This window comes from Setaria italica, chromosome IX (genome assembly GCF_000263155.2).
Source record: "Setaria italica strain Yugu1 chromosome IX, Setaria_italica_v2.0, whole genome shotgun sequence".
Lineage (NCBI taxonomy): Eukaryota > Viridiplantae > Streptophyta > Magnoliopsida > Poales > Poaceae > Setaria > Setaria italica.
The window spans coordinates 18,292,273-18,309,672 of NC_028458.1; the positions used below are offsets into that span (position 1 = coordinate 18,292,273).

At 49.3% G+C, this 17,400-nt stretch overlaps 1 pseudogene; it reads left to right on the plus strand.

Moving 5' to 3' along the window:
* Nucleotides 1–9,780: 9,780 nt before the first annotated feature.
* LOC111258442 lies at nt 9,781–16,107 on the plus strand (annotated as a pseudogene).
* Nucleotides 16,108–17,400: the final 1,293 nt, after the last annotated feature.

Here is a 17,400-nt window from a genome sequence, read left to right on the forward strand (position 1 = left end):
CCCGGGAAGCCACCGAAGGTTTTCGCGCCATTGGCCTTCGCTTCCGCGATGAGCTCTTGGACGGTGGTTGGGAGTGGTTTCCTTTGCCTAGCTTGTCAGCTAACCGTGGACCGGAGCGTCTTCTACCCGCCTTCACTAGGCTGGCGGAGCACTTGGAGGCATTTCGGTTAGCTGTGGATGCAGCCACGCTGCAAAGGGCGCGCGACTTGGCGCAGAACATCGTAGAGCACATCCTTGCCTGTCTGAGGGCTCGGTCAGCGGATTTTCCCATGGAGGCACTATGTGACGGCCTGACCGTTGAGGAAGAGGAAGCTGCTCATGCCGCCATCCACGACCTGGCTGCCGAAGTGGTGGGCTACTTTGCCCTAGCCCCGGTTGATGAAGGGGCCGATGGCAAGGGGGAAGAGGATCCAGGTGCTGCTCCTACGACTTCCGCAAACGAGGCCTCCGATGGCTCCTCGGCAGCCACCGCACGCTAGCAGCCCCTAGCGCCCCCCTTGTCCCCATAGTCTTGTTTTTTTATTCATTTTGTTCTCCTTTTGGGTTGGCCCTACTCTGGTGTGGCACCTGAACTTTTGGGGTATGATGTTGTGCCCTCCCCCCCACTTTTGTAATAAACCAGACTTCCCCTTTTGGCTTCTGGATTTAGCTTTTGTTCTCTATCCTAGTCTTTTTCCTTTCTTTTATCCAAGTCAGGGAACCTTCTAGTCACGTGGTAGCACCTGGCGGTCCGGCGCCAGCGCATGCTGTCGAGCGCGCTTGCGTGTCATGCTAACTCTACTTGCTTCACCCATCGTGGTCCTCGTGTCATAAGGGGCATGGTACGACTGTTGGCTCCACCCTACACCCCTTTTGAGGGGGGGGCGGCACCTGGCGACCGTCAGATCGGGCATCCTTCGGACCACTAGGTTGTGCATCGTCCCTGGTCCAATGGTTGCCCCATGAACAGGGCGACCTTATCAGGTAGTGTGACTTCTCCAGCTATAAATAGCTCCTAGGGTTGTCTTCGTTGTTCACCATCGACGTCATGGAACTTGCAGTTCGTTTAGTTCTTTTTGGGGGATGTGATGGCTTTGCCCTTGGACCTCACCTCTCCAAAGTGCCTTACCTTGTGAGGGAGTTGAAAGGGAGGCTACCACACTATGCAGCCTGCCCTCCTTAGCATAGGAGAGGGGAGTTTTGGCGCTCTAGGAGTGGCGGACCGGCGATGAGTGGGGGTGTGGTGTGTAGAACCTCAGGTCTGTGCACCTATCCTACCTTCCTTTCCCTTTCTCACCTAGCATAGCAAAGCTGGGTTGAAAGTTAGGGAGCTGCGCGGCTGGGTGACCTCACGGGCGGCCCTCCCTAGGTCCATCGCAGGGTCTCTTGTGGGTTTTGTTGCCCCTAGGGAAGGCCCTGTGCCACCTCACTGATGAGGTAGGCCATGCAGAAGGGTGGAGAAGTCGACGAAGGCCGCCACCCGCGACCACGATGAATCTGTCTCGGAAGCAGGTACGGTACGCGTCCATCGACGCCTCCTCACACCGCCTCAGTGTCAAGACCTTACCGCCGAGGTAGGCCCGCGGACTGGATGCCCAGCCCGAGCTACGTGGGCAACCTCCCATAGGGACCCTTTCTAGGGCTCCTGTGGATGTTGTTGCTCTAGCGTGGGCTGGCCTAGTGCCGTTGGGGGTCCGCCGGTGAGGGCGCGGTCGATGGAAGGCGCCCATGGTAGGGTTGCTCTAATTTATCGCTGGCTTGACATCCTCGTTCTTCTGGAGGCTGCTGATCTGGTCCCCGAGATGGGGTTGGGGGATGCTTGTGGGGGCTTCTGCTAGGAGGGCCAGCCTCTAGCACATTTTCAAGAATAGCCCTGCGCTGCAGCCCCCAGCCTCCTCTTGGACTGGAGTGATGTCGTCGTCCCCGCGCGCCTTCGGCTAGCCATGGCGGATGGCATGTTCAAAAGGGCTAGCCCATCTTCACATCTCCATCCATGGGGGGATGTTATTGATGTGTTGTGCCTACAGCTGCTGAGATGTCAGCCATGCTGCGGGCGTCCGCTGGGGAAATATACCCGGTGCGCGCCTTGCACGTGCCTGACGTTGTTGCATCTTGCCTGTCGCCTTCCTCCTGGGCAGACGGAGCATCCATGGTGGACACGGAGGCGCTCCTTCCACCCGGGGCTATGGCCTTATCTACTGCCATTGCCGTTGTTGATCTTGGGTGTCTCCTTCACCCTGTTTCTCATCTTTAGCTACAACAGGGTGCTCCTATCCTCGAGCGGTGCTCCGCGCTCATGGACTTCCCCTTCTCCATGGCGTGGAACCTCCTATTCACGCATCGCGGAGCTCCCTTCATCCTTGTAGAACTTTTTATTTTAGGCCGTGACGGCCGTGTACTTTCCTGTGTAACACTGAAAAGAAGTTTCTGTTTCAGAGTACTTGGCTCCCTTTTGTGTTGTGAAAAGGTTGCCGTGCTGGAAACATGAAATAAAGGATGGTGTTGTTTTCTTATTTTTTCCCCTTCCCGGGGTGGTGCCACTTATTGTACTTGTGTTTGCACCGGCAAATAGGACAATAGAGACTATGAATCGTTAGGTTTTGGCCATGCCTGGGGTCCAGGGACCAGGCTAGGAGTTAGGCGCTAACCGTTGGGACTCGCTGGTGACTCAGCAACTATCGTCTTAGACACAAAACACGTTCCTTGAGGGCATGTGCCCTAAGGATTACTTCTTGTATTCATAATTTTTTTTTAAATTGCTATAAAAAGAGTATATGTTTAGGATGCTAAAACATAGATTATATTAAAAAGATAACATTAAACTAATACATTTGTAAATCGGTACATAGGTGGGAGCCCTCGGGCAACTGTCCCGGGGATGAACGTCCCGGGTAGTTGTCCTTGATTACTGAGCAATGGGTCCCCTCACACTATCTACGAGTAAAACTTATGGAGGTGTTCAATGTTCCACACGTTGGGCACCGGTATGCCATCTTCGTCAATCAACTTGACCGCTCCTAGCTGCCGTACTTCCGTCACCCGAAAAGGCCCTTCCCACATGAGGGATAGTTTGTTCTTGCCTTCCTGGGACTGAAAGCGTCGTAGCACCAGGTCTCCGACTTGAAGCTCTCGTGGTTGGACATGTCGCTGGTGGTAACAGCGTAGTGCTTGCTGGTACCGGGCTGCTCGTATCGCTGATCTGTGCCTTGCTTCTTCTAGGTACAAGACATCTTGGTGGCACATGAGCTCTTGATCCTGTTCTTCGTAGGCTCGTACTCATGGGCTTCCTATGGTTAGCTCGGAGGGGAGGACCGCTTCTGCCCCATAAACTAGGAAGAAAGGAGTTTCTCCCGTGGTCCTGTTATGAGTAGTTCGGTTAGCCCATACTACTACTAGCAACTCATCAATCCACCGGATGTCGTGCTTCTTGAGCTCGTTGTAGGTTCTCATCCTTAGCCCTTTGAGCACTTCTGCATTGGCCCTTTCCACCTGCCCATTGCTCCTAGGATGAGCAACAGACGCAAAACATAGCTTGATGTTCATGTCTTCACAGTAATCTCCAAATAGGGCACTGGTGAATTGTGTCCTGTTGTCGATGATGATTCGGTTGGGCACTCTGAAGTGGGCCACCAGATCTTTTATGAACTTCAAGGCTGAACCTTTGTTTGCTTTGATGACCGGCACCACCTCTAGCCATTTAGTAAATTTGTCCACCACGACAACCTTTGGGAATGGTCCCAAAATGTCCAACCCCCGGACCGCAAATGGCCATGACAACGGGATGGTGTTGAGCACCTATGCTGATTGATGAATATGCTTTGCGTGGAATTGACAAGACCTGCAGCGCCTAACCAGTTTGGTTGCATCCTCGAGAGTTGTTGGCTGGTAAAAGCCTTGCTGGAAGGCTTTCCCTACTAGCATGCGGGACGAGGAGTGACTTCCTCACTCGTCCTCATGGACCTCGGTGAGGAGCTCGCCGCCCTCTTCCCGAGATATGCACCTCAGGAGGACCCCGTCCGTGCTATGTCGGTATAGATCCCCATCTACCATGACATAGCATTTGGACTGTCGTGCGATCCTTTCCGCATCGGGATCATCCTCGGGAAGGATGTTTTCCTTTAGTAAGCCGCGAATGTCATCCATCCACGAGGGTCCCTGAGAACATATGGGGAGCACTAAGCTTCCCTTTTGTGGCATGGCCTGGGTCCCCTCGCTTGGTGGCGAGGCTTACTCTTCGCTATGGTCAGCTACCATAGCAGTAGGTCGTGTGAGCCATTCCTCAAATACTTTGGGATGCAGAGGTGCTCGAGACGAGGCGAGACATGATAGCTCATCGGTGTCCACGTTATCCCTTCTAGGGACGTGTCAGAGCTCTATTCCGTCGAAGTGTCACACCATCCTCTGGACCTTGGTGGCATACGCGGCCATCTGGGGGTCCGTGCACCGATCTCCTTGGATACTTGGTTGACCACCAGCTGGGAGTCTCCCTTCACCAATAACCATGGGATCCCTAAGCCGGAAGCCGCCCAGAGTCTGGCGAGCAAGCCCTCACACTCCGCCATGTTATTGGTGGCCCGGAAGTCGAGCTGTATTTAATAACGAAGGGTCTCCCCCGTCGGTACGGTAAGGCCCGCGCCAGCTCTTGCGCCGTGCAGGGTGAGCGACCTGTCGAAGTTCATGGTCCAATATTCAAGCGTCCATGGTTCCTCATGCCCCGGGTCAACAGATCCCGGGACGGCTTCCTTCTCGATATCGGGTACCGAGGTCCACTCGGCAATGAAATCTACTAGGGCCTCACTCTTGATGGCATGTCAGGGAACGAACTGGAGGCTGAACTTGACCAGTTCAATGGACCACTTCACGGTCTGCCCGGTGCCTTCCTGATTCCTGAGGAGGGGCTTCGACTGGAGCCGCTTCCTCGGGACCACCGTCGAGAGCCCCCGGGAGAGGCTCATCAGTGGATGGTGTGTCGGGAGGGATTTTGGTAGGAGCCGCTCCCCTAGGACCACCATTAGGGGTCCCCGGGAGAGGCTATTTGTAGACAGCGAGTCGTACCCACTGAGGGGAGGATATCGCTCCCAGCTTTCGACCACCATAGTTGCGCTCACCACCTAGGGGTTGCGGCGATGTACAGGAGCAACGGTTCTCCGTCTCTAGGGGCGACCAATGTTACTGGTGTTGAGAGGTACAACTTTAATTGCTTTAGGCTATAATTGCTTCTTCGGTCCGTTCAAAGTGCCCTGTCTTCTTGAGCAACCAGAAGAGGGGAAGCCCCCTTTCTTCAAGCCTCGAAATGAATCGCCCCAGAGCAGCCATGCAGCCCGTTAGACGCTACACGTCCTTCTAGCGGGTGGGAGGCTACATGCGCTCTATGGCCTCGAGCTTCTCGTGGGTCGCCTCTATCCCCCTGTTGGAGATGAGGAAGCCCAGGAGCTCTTCCGATGGTATTCCGAACATGCACTTCTCCTAGTTGAACTTTAGGCGCGTCGCTCGCGGGTTGTCAAATGTTTTGGACATATCCTTGAGTAGTGAGGCTTGGTCCTGGGTCTTGACAATGATGCCGTCGATGTACGCCTTGACGTTCTGGCCTTGCTGATCTTCTAGCATGATACGCATGTTTCGCTAGAAGGTTGGACCGGCTTTTTTTAGGCCGAATGGCATACACAAATAGCAATACATCCCCATCGGAGTGGTGAATGCTATTTTCTTCTCATCCTCCCTTGCCATGCCTATCTAGTGGTACCTGGAGTACGCATTCAGAAAGCAAAGGAGGTCGCATCCCGTCGTGGAATCGATGACCTGGTCAATGCGGGGTAGCGGAAAAGGATCTTTTGGGCAGGCCTTGTTGAGGTCGGTGTAATCAACGCACATCTGGAGCTTCCCGTTGGCCTTCAGCATGATGATCGGGTTAGCCTGCCACTCGGGGTGGAAGACCTCCCGGATGATCTCAGCCTCTAGCATCTTTCAGACTTGCTCGCGGATGAAATCCTGCCTTTTCGGGGCCTATCGTCGTACTTTTTGCAGGATGCACCACGCCTCGGGACACACGGGAAGCTTGTGCTCGATCACCTTCCTGGGGACCCCGGGCGTATCCGACGGCTTCCATGCAAACACGTCGGTGCTAGCCCGAAGGAAGGCGACGAGCGCGCCTTCCTATTTTCCGCCCAGTTGGGCCCCGATCTTGACAACATTGTCGGGGTCGTCCCCGAGCGGAACATCCTTGGTGGGCACGGTGACATCGGGGACAATGCACTGCTTGGTCAAAGGGTGTGGGTTCTGCTCCGGGCGCTCGTCATCGTCAACGGGCGCAACCACAATCAGGGCCTCAAAGAGCTTCTCGATGGAGTACACTGCCCCTTTCACATCGGTTTTAATCGAGATGACACCGGATGGACCCGAGATCTTTAGGGTCGAGTAGGCGTAGTGCACTGCTGCCATGAACTTTGCCAAGGCCAGTCGACCCAACGTGGTGACAGCCTTTTGTTCCTTTTGTCTCCCTAACCCTTGCCGAGCTGGGGGTGCTTCTCTTCCTGCTGGGTGGCTACTTCCCGTGGAGGGGGCAGGGCCTGTGCTTCAGCCTCCCGGGCGTACTTGTCGGCCAGGGCAAACAGTTCGGGAACTGTCTCGATGCTGTGGGTCCCCAACTTTTCTCTCAGTCGCTGGTCAGTGAGACCTTGCTTGAAGGCGACTATCACCGAGGTTGCGGTGATGCGAGGGATTGTGTTGTGAACTGGGATCAAACACTGGATGTATTGTCACAGCGTTTCATCATCACGCTGACGAATGGCATGGAGATCGCTCTCCATGCCTGGTCGGGTAAACGAACCCGCAAAGTTGACGATGAACTGCACACTCAGGTTTGGCCATGAATGAACAGATCCCACAGGGATTCATGAGCCACAACCGTGCTGACCCATGGAGGGTGACATGGAAGTAGTTGGCCATGACCTTCTGCCCCGTGTCGGCAGCCTGAATGGACGTCGTGTGATTTGGAGGAACTCCTCTGGGTCGATGGTGCCGTCACATTTCTCTGGTATCTCAAGCCGGAATTTGGTTGGCCAGTCAACCCGGCAGAGGTCGGCCATGAAGGCACGACACCCGGCCCTATATGTGCTAGCGTCGGCGTCCCCATTCATGTGGGTCCTCCCTTCTCGCCAAGAATCCCCCCTAGGGGCAGATCCTGATGAGGCTTGGTCTTCCGTCTAGGTGTCTCGCGATGCTGCTCCCGGCTTCGCTCCAGGGTGACTCATGCATCCTTCCTCGAGTAGTATCGCTCAAGGAGAGTGCGTAAGTCCTGCTATCCGGAGCAGGAGGGAGACATGATGGCTTTCTGTGAGTGGCTAGGGGACGGGTGGTGGGTCGAATCGGACCCGCATCCATCCCGATGGGTTTGGCCGCGTGAACTTTTGCCCAATCCATAGGGAGCCTAGGCCTTGCCCACCAGCTTGGCCAGATCCTCCAACCATCGCCCATTCGGGGTTTCGACACTAGCCTCTACTGGTGGATGAAGGAGAGGGGCCTAGGCGGCCACCAGAGCATCTCCCGACAGCATGTTGTCAAAGTCGAGGTGGCAACGGGTGCGGGAGCCGCGTTGGCGGGCCATTTCCTCGGCACATTTGTTCGGCTCCTCACGGAAGCGGGCCACAGGACCCACGGCGGAGACTGTTCCGTCGGAGACCGAGTGTGGAGTGTTGATGCGCGGCGACGCCGAAGCTGTGGCATCCGACCGGCGCAGAGCAGGGATGGGTGTCACTGACTGCGATGCTGTCGCCCGTCAGTAGGGTGTTTCTTGGCCGCCGCTAGCTTCACTGTCTAACTCACTATGGTGAGCCCGGCGACAATCGAAACGGTTCCCCATTGCCTCTACATAGCTAGGAAGCTTCAAATCTCAACGCACCACTATCCTCCTACCTGGCACGATAGCTAACGATGGTCAAGCACCAAGAGCGGGGATCCGATGGGAACCCCTTTTAGAGATTCAGCCTAGGGGTTAGTTCGTGTGTAGGGATTTGAGAGGCGTTGAGGGGAGTTGGTTTGGTTGATTGCACTGAGAAAGTTTTTAGATAGGTTTAGACTGCTTGGAAGCATAATACCCTACATCATGTGTGTTATGTTGCTTAGAATTGTCCCCTCGTGTTTGTACAAGAGCTAGCCTTTTATAGGCCTAGCTCATGGGAAGGCTGATCGGGGCAAGTCTTGCACCTCAATCCTTCATTCCTCCTCAGGTGTGAATGAGCGGCCCAATGGCCGCCCACCTTGCTACAGTTCTCCTAACACCTCACCTACTTGCATCTGATGCTCCTCACCTTGGCCCGCACGACTTCGTAGGACTTGACCAGGTCCTTTGTATGGTAAACCCCTCCCTTTTATCGCTTTACCCTGGTGATCATTGCTCTTCTCAATCTGAGCCCACCACCCCAGGACAAAGGGCATTCGATTCGCTTCCCGGGAGACCTTCACCCTTTCTCGCGTCCGTGGTGTGGGCCCGCCTCATGGCAGAGGGCGGTCGGGAGCCAAGCTGGCACTCTCAACACCAGGGCGGCGTTCGCTGCTTGTTGGATGGGATGGGTGAAGCCGTCAGTCCCCAAGGCACCCAAACTCATCCCGTCAACCCTTAATAATGGTGTTTTTATGTGGACGGGGTACCTACTGATGGCTTACCTCGACTGCCACACCACTGCTTGCTTCGCCTCGAAACGAGCCTTCTTGGGGGCCTTCCTGGGAAGCCTCCTTAGGAGTACCCCGCTCCCACCGTGTGGGCCATCAATAGACCCCACCACGTGGAGGCGATATTTTTCTTGGTCCTTGTTGGGCTTTGGTTCTTAGAGCCCATCTCCTTAGGTCGGCTCCAAGAGGGAGCCTCTTTCTACAGGCAGGCCCTACTTGTAAGTGCCTTCTCAGGGGATCCCTGTTCCCTTGGCTGACAAGCACCCCTGCCACAAGCTGTCCAGCTCTTTCCAACCGGCCACCTCCACCATTCGACCGTCGACCTCACTGTTGACAACCTGCAACCACTGTCGGGCTTGCCGGTGCCGAAGGCCATCCTTCTAAACCCCCAGCCATGGAAACTCAGCCCCCAACCAAGAAACCATAAATCCCTAACTCGAATCCCTCCTTCAACCACACCCCCTTTGGCCTCCACCACTGGACACTCTGCCCACACCCGTCGGAGATGGAAAAAACCACCGGAGGAGGAGGAGGTACGCTAGTGTTACTTCCTTTAGTGCTTTGTTACTTCTCTCTTTCCCTTTTTGGTCTTTCGACAACCCTTGGCTTCTTCTTCGCTCCAAATTGGGAGGGCTCTCGGGCTAAGCCTAAATCTTGATTTAGATTTTGCAAAGATTTTTTTCCAGTTGATCATTATATGGCACAAACAACTACCATTTTGGTTTGAACTATAGCCTTTGGTGCCATACAAACCAAATTGGGATATGGGAGTCGCTTGGCAATGTAGAGAAAATGTTATGACACCACATCAAATTTTTCGGTTGATCATTGTATGGCACAGACAAAATAACATTTTGGTCGAAACTACGACATTTGGTGCCATAAAAACCAAATTGGAAGATGGAAGTCACTAGGTGGTGGACCCCACTTGCTCGCCCACCACAACCAACCGGGAAGGTGTCTTTGAGAGGGGGCAACGTTTCACACAAAAGGCATACCCTAAATAAAGAAGAGTGGGGTGAATCTTGACCATCTATCCATTTCCTCATGCTATATCTGCCTTGTCCACCTCTCCCCACTTGAAACCACGAACCCTAGAGCCACAAGGCCGCCAGATCCCTCCCTATCCCAACCATGCGGATCCGCAGGAGCACCTCCCGCATCCTCGGCTCCGTCTACTTTGTGCCTGTGGCCCCGTCTCCTGAGTTCCGGCCACCACCACCATACCTGGCATCATGCTCAACATCACTTGGATCTCATGGAGCGGGTGGCATCTCGAGATCTACAACTGTATCTGGGGAGCTCTGTGAGCTTAACCGCTCACCATGGGACCTCCTCCTCTCCGATCCCCAGGTCAGGGACCTTTCTCCCACATCATCCTCATGCTTTCTCTCTCATCAGTATTGCACGATGTGTGGCTCGTAGTATGAGGTTCATGTTTCTCAAGCTCATTCCGTTTGAGAGGTCCCGGTAGGTCCTGTGGTTCATAGGTCTTGTTCGTGCATGAATCTAGGGTTCGCTAGTGGTTACGTGTTGGTGGCCATCGGCCATAGATGGGAGGCCCCCCTAGCTGGGGTATATGTGACATTAGTACTTTTTTACTTGTGGTAATTTAGGAAGCCTGCAAAGCCATGGTTAGAATATCTATAGTGGCATCGAGGTCAAACCCTAGATTTGCTTCCCTGTTTTTATGCGTCAATAGGCTAGGAGTTGTGCATGGTCATGTTGCAGACTTATTTTTTTAATCAATTTACCTTTTTCTTTGTTTGATTAGATGGTGGATGACATCCTAGACAGCTAGTACGTGAAAGTGTAGGACATCATAGCAAGTGGGCGGTGTCGGTGAGAGTGGTCCCACCTGGTTGCACCTTGTGGTAATTTTGGCAGGTTGTATAGCAAGGTTAGAATTGGTGGCGTGGAGGCGTACCAAACCCTAGATCCACAACCCTATTTTGTAGTAGGCTTTGTAATTGCATTTGTGCATATTGTCAACTTGATGTTTTTATTAATTTACTTATTTTCTTCATTTAGGTGGTTGATGACCTCTTGGATAGCTACTGTGTGGATTTGAAGTACAAGACAAGTTGGTTCTTGTCGACTAGCATGCCAGCAATGCTTGTGAAGAAAAATAAGAGGTAGGCCGCAACTGTGGCTGGCATGGACAAAACACACTACATATCATACTGAAAAAGACTACAGTGAAGCAGAAGATAACAAAGAAGATTGCAAAGGAAGTGAAGGAGAGCATAGAGGGTGAGGCCAAGAAGGCAAAGTTGAAGAACGAGGAGGGCAAGGAAGGGGCACCACATGACTTTATGTGCAAGAAGAATGATGGCAGAGGATGGTATTGCAAACAGCAAGTGAGCTGCCCCAACACCCTCTATAAGTGTCACTTCAAGAAGAAGCGCTCCTACTTGAACCCATAGTTTGCTTTGGCAACAGAGGAAGAGAAGGTGGTGGTGATGACATTAGCAGCACCCTCTAAGCCCTACAATAGCTCCAAGACACGAAAGAAGAAGCACGCCAACAACTTTAACGCAACAGAAGAATTCTACTACTATGCCGGGTTTGGCCTATTACGTGGAAAGAGGCATTGTAGGAGCACTAATACTCACGGCTCTGCACCTCTAGCTCCCGAGCAAGAAGAGGTGGAACTAGAACTGCCCAAAGATGCTTCTTCTCTACAGGCTTGGGGGTGTTTGGGAGGAGGGGACTAAATTTTAGTCCCCGTCACATCGAATGTTTGGACACTAATTAGGAGTATTAAACCTCGACTAATTACAAAACTAATTACACAACCTCTAGGCTAAATCGCGAGATGAATCTATTAAGCCTAATTAGTCCATGATTTGACAATGTGGTGCTATAGTAACCATTCGCTAATGATGGATTAATTAGGCTTAATAGATTCGTCTCGCGATTTAGCCTAGGGGTTCTGCAATTAGTTTTGTAATTAGCTTATATTTAGTCCTCCTAATTAGTATCCGAATATCCGATGTGACAGGGCTAAAGTTTAGCCCCTGGTACCCAAACGCCAATTATGGAGTCTGGTGATGGTGCCAATTATGGAGTCGGAGCCCATGATGATGTTCCTAGCTGCAATGACAATAATGACATTGCTGGCGTCGATGAAGGCAGCAGCGATGAATACTATGACGGACATGTTTAGTTACCCCCAAATTCCCAACTTTGACACTATGCAAAAAGAAGATTCCCCATCACATCAAACTTGCGGTACATGCATGGAATACTAAATGTAGACGAAATCAAAAACTAATTGCACAGTTTTGTTGTACTTTGCTTGACGAATCTTTTGAGCCTAATTAGTCAATGTTTGGACAATAATTCACAAATACAAACGAAATGCTACAGTTGCGCATTTATGGCAAAATGCCAATTTTACCACTCCCAAATTAGGAACTAAACAAGGGCCAAGGTTCCTCTCTAGCCGCAACAAAACTCTAGCCGCAACAAAATCAACAGGAAAAGAATCCATGTAAGCGCTGGGGGAAGCCAGTGAACGCACGGCCGCTCAAGTCTTTGCTGTAAGCAAAAGCAACTGGTGCTTGCACATAGTTGTTGAAGAGAAGTTTTCTTTACTATTTGTATTGTTGTTGACATGGCTTGGTGTCCAAGCTGCATGACTTTTTTGCATCTTGCTTGGTTGTTCATGTAATAAGGCTGCTACAGTACTAGTAGCAACAATTTTTTGTGTTGATGTGTTCAACATGCAACAATTTAAAGTATGCTTAGTCTTTTCTTGCATTTTTTTTATCAAATGCATGAATGTTGATGGAGCTTGTTTTTCCATAATGGGCGTACCTGGATTTCATTACTTTGAGCCACAAAATAAGCATGTCTTTTACAGAGGGACAAACACATTACCATAATATCTAGTAAAACTAATCCGTTCACCCAGCAACCAATGGCCAAGGCCATGCAGGTTAGGCCGTCCAATATCGCTACATCGAGACTAAGAGAAATTAACATTCATAGACACCAGAACCGAAACGCCAATCATGTACCTCGGGGCCAACATCCACACCCCTCATACACCAAGTTCAAGAGGCAAAGCACGATGTAACAAAGCACCAGTTCCCTATCTTTGCTGCAAATAGAACAATCCTCCCTCTCCAGCGAGCTGGGCGCGTTTGGATTTCTTGACGAGGCTTGCCTCACCTGGCTGGTCAAGGAGAGCCAACTGAGCTCGGGGTTTGGATCGCTTGCCAGCTGCATCGGTGTTCGTGAAAGCTAGATTTTCCCTTGCTTGCTCGGGCGAGCCGTATCACCTCTCCACCGCTGGCAAGACTCTCTTTGCTGGGCAAGGTCAGGCGAGGCCAGCTAGCAAACAAGCCAAACGCGCCCTAAGTGTCTTGATCTTCACTGTAGTACCACCGCTGGAGCTTCTTACGCAGACCCATATAATGTATGGTGCAAACGGCGCGGTCCCGTCAGGCACCCCAAATTGAGGGGCCCTGATTGGCAATTAGTAGTCATTGAGCCTAATTAGGTCCTGTTTAGATCCTATCAACTAAAATTTAGCTGGCTAAGTTTTAACTGAGGCCATGTTTAGCTACCTCCAAACTCCCAACTTTGACACTATGCAAAAAGAAGATTTCCCATCACATCAAACTTGCGGTACATGCACAGAGTACTAAATGTAGACGAAATTAAAAACTAATTGCACAGTTTTGTTGTACTTTACGAGACGAATCTTTTGAGCCTAATTAGTCAATATTTGAACAATAATTCACAAATACAAACGAAACGCTACAGTTGCGCATTTATGGCAAAATACCAATTTTGCCACTCCCAAATTGGGAACTAAACAAGGCCTGAGAACCTATTTGGATCCCCTGCTAAAGTTTATACCACCCACCTAAAGTTTAACTGGGTGCTCCCAACTAAACAGCTAAATTCCTTAGTCTAAGCCTAATTTCTTACAAAGTGTTGGCTACTTTCCTGCCAAAACCCACACGTGCCCAACTCTCGGAGAGTTGGATGTACATGATGCCTTTCCTCTCATCTAATTCTCAACTAGGTGTACATATAAGTGTGTTTTTGCGATCACAAATCTGGTTATCCGGTTGATGATTTGCCTCTGATCAAAATCGTCATAAAGCAAATTACCCTGTTTTATTGGTTACCATGAGTTGCATCTTTATTCTTAATTTAATTTTATTCTTTATTTTTAATTCGGTATGAAAAATTCACCCTTTACTCCTTTAGCATAAATATCTATTGTAGTTCTTAGTACTACAAAAAGAATGCAGTTATATAATATAATACAAATATACCCTGTTCTTGGGGATGGAAGTGTATGCTGCTGATTTTAGAGCTTCTGCGCATGCTATCAGCATCTCATTGTCACCAGCTTTTTGTTGCTCTGCCAAAAACACATGAATGAGCAAGCTATACAAATGATCTCAGAAGGAGATCTGATTAGTTTTTTTTTTCTCAAAGCAAATATTATTTCTAGCCTTCCATAAGGCCTACCATATGGCCGACAGACTAATCATACGGTACACCTAGAGATGGTAAAGGGTCATCTAATTGAACCTACCAAATTGAAGGATCATGCTCATTTATATGATTTTGAGCTAAATAGTGCGTGTGTGTATATATATAATATATATATAGATAGATAGATAGATATAGCTGAGTTGGATTGTGAAGGAGATATGAGGACTATGATCCATTACCACCCCTAGTACACCCAATCCAATACCAAAACTGATCAAGAGAACAAGATCTAAATGGCGCTCCTACCACTTAGCCATACTTAGCCATCGAGCAGCCAAGAATTACTGCTGGAAAAATGTAATCAGCATGGCCAATGTTTACTAGAGAGGGATGTGACAGCACACCAATTGATGGCTGTCATGAGTCATGAGCCATTAATTGGATCAGCTTTGTTCAGCTTTGTTTTGGGTTTTGAGTTTTGGAAGTGATCTTGTATTCTCCTCAATCGAGCAGCAAACTTGCAGGAAACTCACGTCCTATGACTGCAATTCTGCGACTGCTTTACGTGTGTGTTCATCGGTGGTTGCATTGTCGTCGACTCAGGTCGCTGTTGTGCAGGTGCGAGGCTGTCACGCGCTGAGGGCGGCCAAGTCACATGCCAGTCGTTCCAAAGCATCTCTAGACCGTGAACTTTTCTTAACCACGTACGCTAGTTTGTGACAATGATGATAAGAAAAGAAGTTGGAATTCCAAACAAGTTTCCTCTCAAAAAAGAAAACAAAAGAAAGTTTCACAAAAGAAAAGAAAGGAAAAGGAGGAGAACCAATAACAGTTTGAAGCAAGCGTATTGGACACCTCCTTGTTCAAATTTGTATATTAGGGTAGAATAAAGAAAAGGCTTTACAAACAACTTTTTCCTTTCTGAATTCTTGTGTTTCTCTCTGTTCCATCACTGTTACTGCATTTTCCAGTTTTTCTAAATTTTACGTTTGAAAAGTTACCTAAAGGGTAGGGTTGCGAGGCGGACTTGCTTCTCAGAAGCAAATATTATCGTTAGGTGGAGACTGAAGCTGAAGATCAAATCATGCAACTTAGAAAAAATAGAAGAAAAGGGACTACTTTGGCTGGAAGATTGTTGCCTTTGCCAATTGCATAAGCTAAAGATTATCTAGTAGTACGTATACTAATTTAATTTTGTAGTTACTTTATTGGATATGCATTATTGAACTCTAAAACGGGGAGAACACGTCATGCATGCCATTTGCTTTAGTAAAAAAAAACTCTTGAAAAAGGTGAAATGCATCTATATAAACCTGTAATAACCGTAAATCTAAAGAAAGAAGAAGATAGAAGGAAGCAAAATTATTAGCCACGATTGATGCTTGACAACAATCATTTTGCTAGCACTCTAGCAGTGGTTGGAAGCTCAAACCTGAAACCACTACTGTAAACATCATCATCATGGAAAAATAGCTAAATTGGTGAATTAGTTGATTGATTAGCTATAAACATCAGTGTTCTACAAAATTGGAGAAGTCAGCTAATTAATCATCCAATCAGTGGGCTCTATCTCGTAAATATTAACTGGGACACTAGCCTTGAACCTCTAGGCATGACCATCCAAGCCTGTCAATCTTTCGGTTCATGCGTCTTCAGAGAAATAGTCACCATTGCTCGCTGGGCTGTATGGTGTCCAGGGGTGGTAAATGGCCCTCTAATTTAGTCTAGCAAATTTAAGAATCAGGCTTAAATACTATATGATTTTGAGCAAAATATAGATATGGCTAAGTTGGATTGTGAAGGAGGTATGAGAACCATGATCCATTACCGTCTCTAATGGTGTCACAAGAATATTATCATTTTTTTGCACCTAGGCATTCGCCTAATATTTAGAAGCATCTAAGTTGCTTTTTTCACAACTAATCTGTTCTAAAGTTTTTAAAATTACATTTTTATGGGCAGAGGAAGAAGTATATGGTAACCATTGCGGGGGGATAGCCAAATCCATGGGGAACCCTCGATCGGCCGGTTATAGTGCATAAAATAAAGGGTCAAGAATCGAGGGTTATAATCAGCAAGGTACGATTCGACAAACCCTCATGATAACCCTCGAACTATAAGATTGGGAAGTCAAGGTCGTTTAGTCAAGTTGAACATGTCATCCCTCCGTCCCGAAAAAAATGCTATTATGGGAATATAGTAGTGGAGCAGGGGTAGAATGGGGAAATAAAGTAGTTTCACTTTGGTATAAAAATGATCCTCCCTAGTTATCTCTTTTGAACGAAAAGTTGGTTGAGTGTGGTTTTCAGCCCTTGGTCAGAATATAGTTGTCCATTCGTGCCGCTCGATCGGGCCCAGCAAGGTACGGCCATTTTCGTGCCGGGCCAGCCCGACACTACGCCACCCGTCGTGCCGTGCCGTGCTGGCCCACGGGCTACACCGATAGCCCAAGAACGGGCCCGCAATGTATTTTTCGTACCGGACCAGCCTCCAGACGACGGCTAATTGCACGGGCCGTGCCAGCCCGCAGCCCGTTCACAGTATCAAAGTTCACCAAACATTCACATTTCACATAGAATGACAGAATCAAAGTTCATCACACATTCACATTTCACACAGAATGGTAGAATTATATAGATAGAGTTGTTGGCTGCCTCATTAAAAACCTTCCTAGGTAAAAACTCACACCTTGTGAGAAACCCCTAGGAAGGAAAAAGGAGTACAGCCAGCTCAGATTAGTTCAATGGTTCAAGTTCAACATTACATCACATGATCATAAAAGGCACAAGATAACTTAAGAACACTAGAACAGTAGTCTTCCATGACTCTAGCTTGCTCTTGATCAGTTGGTATTGGTAGGGGCAAGCCCTAACAAGTAGAAGGAATCAATGAATCAGAATCATGATAGGCAATACAAGAACAAAACTGAATATATACACATTTACTCTTTTCCACTAGCTTGCCCTTCATCTTGCTCTGGGTAGGAGCTGCTGAATATTTCCTCCAGTTCATTGGTCTCCTTTTCAACATCACGTTGTGCCCTTGCATCTCCCAACTCCAAGTCCTTGATGCAGGTCAACATCTCCACTGTCTCTGGCAACAACCGCCGATGCCGCTCCTCGATCACCCAACCAGTAAGACTAAAGCAAGATTCCAAAGAAATAGTGGAAACTGGAACAGACATCACATATTTAGCTAGTATGGACATAATAGGATAGGATAGCTTGTGCTCATGCCACCAACTAAGTATGTTGAAGTCATCCTCATAGCAAGTGACAGTGTCACTGTCCA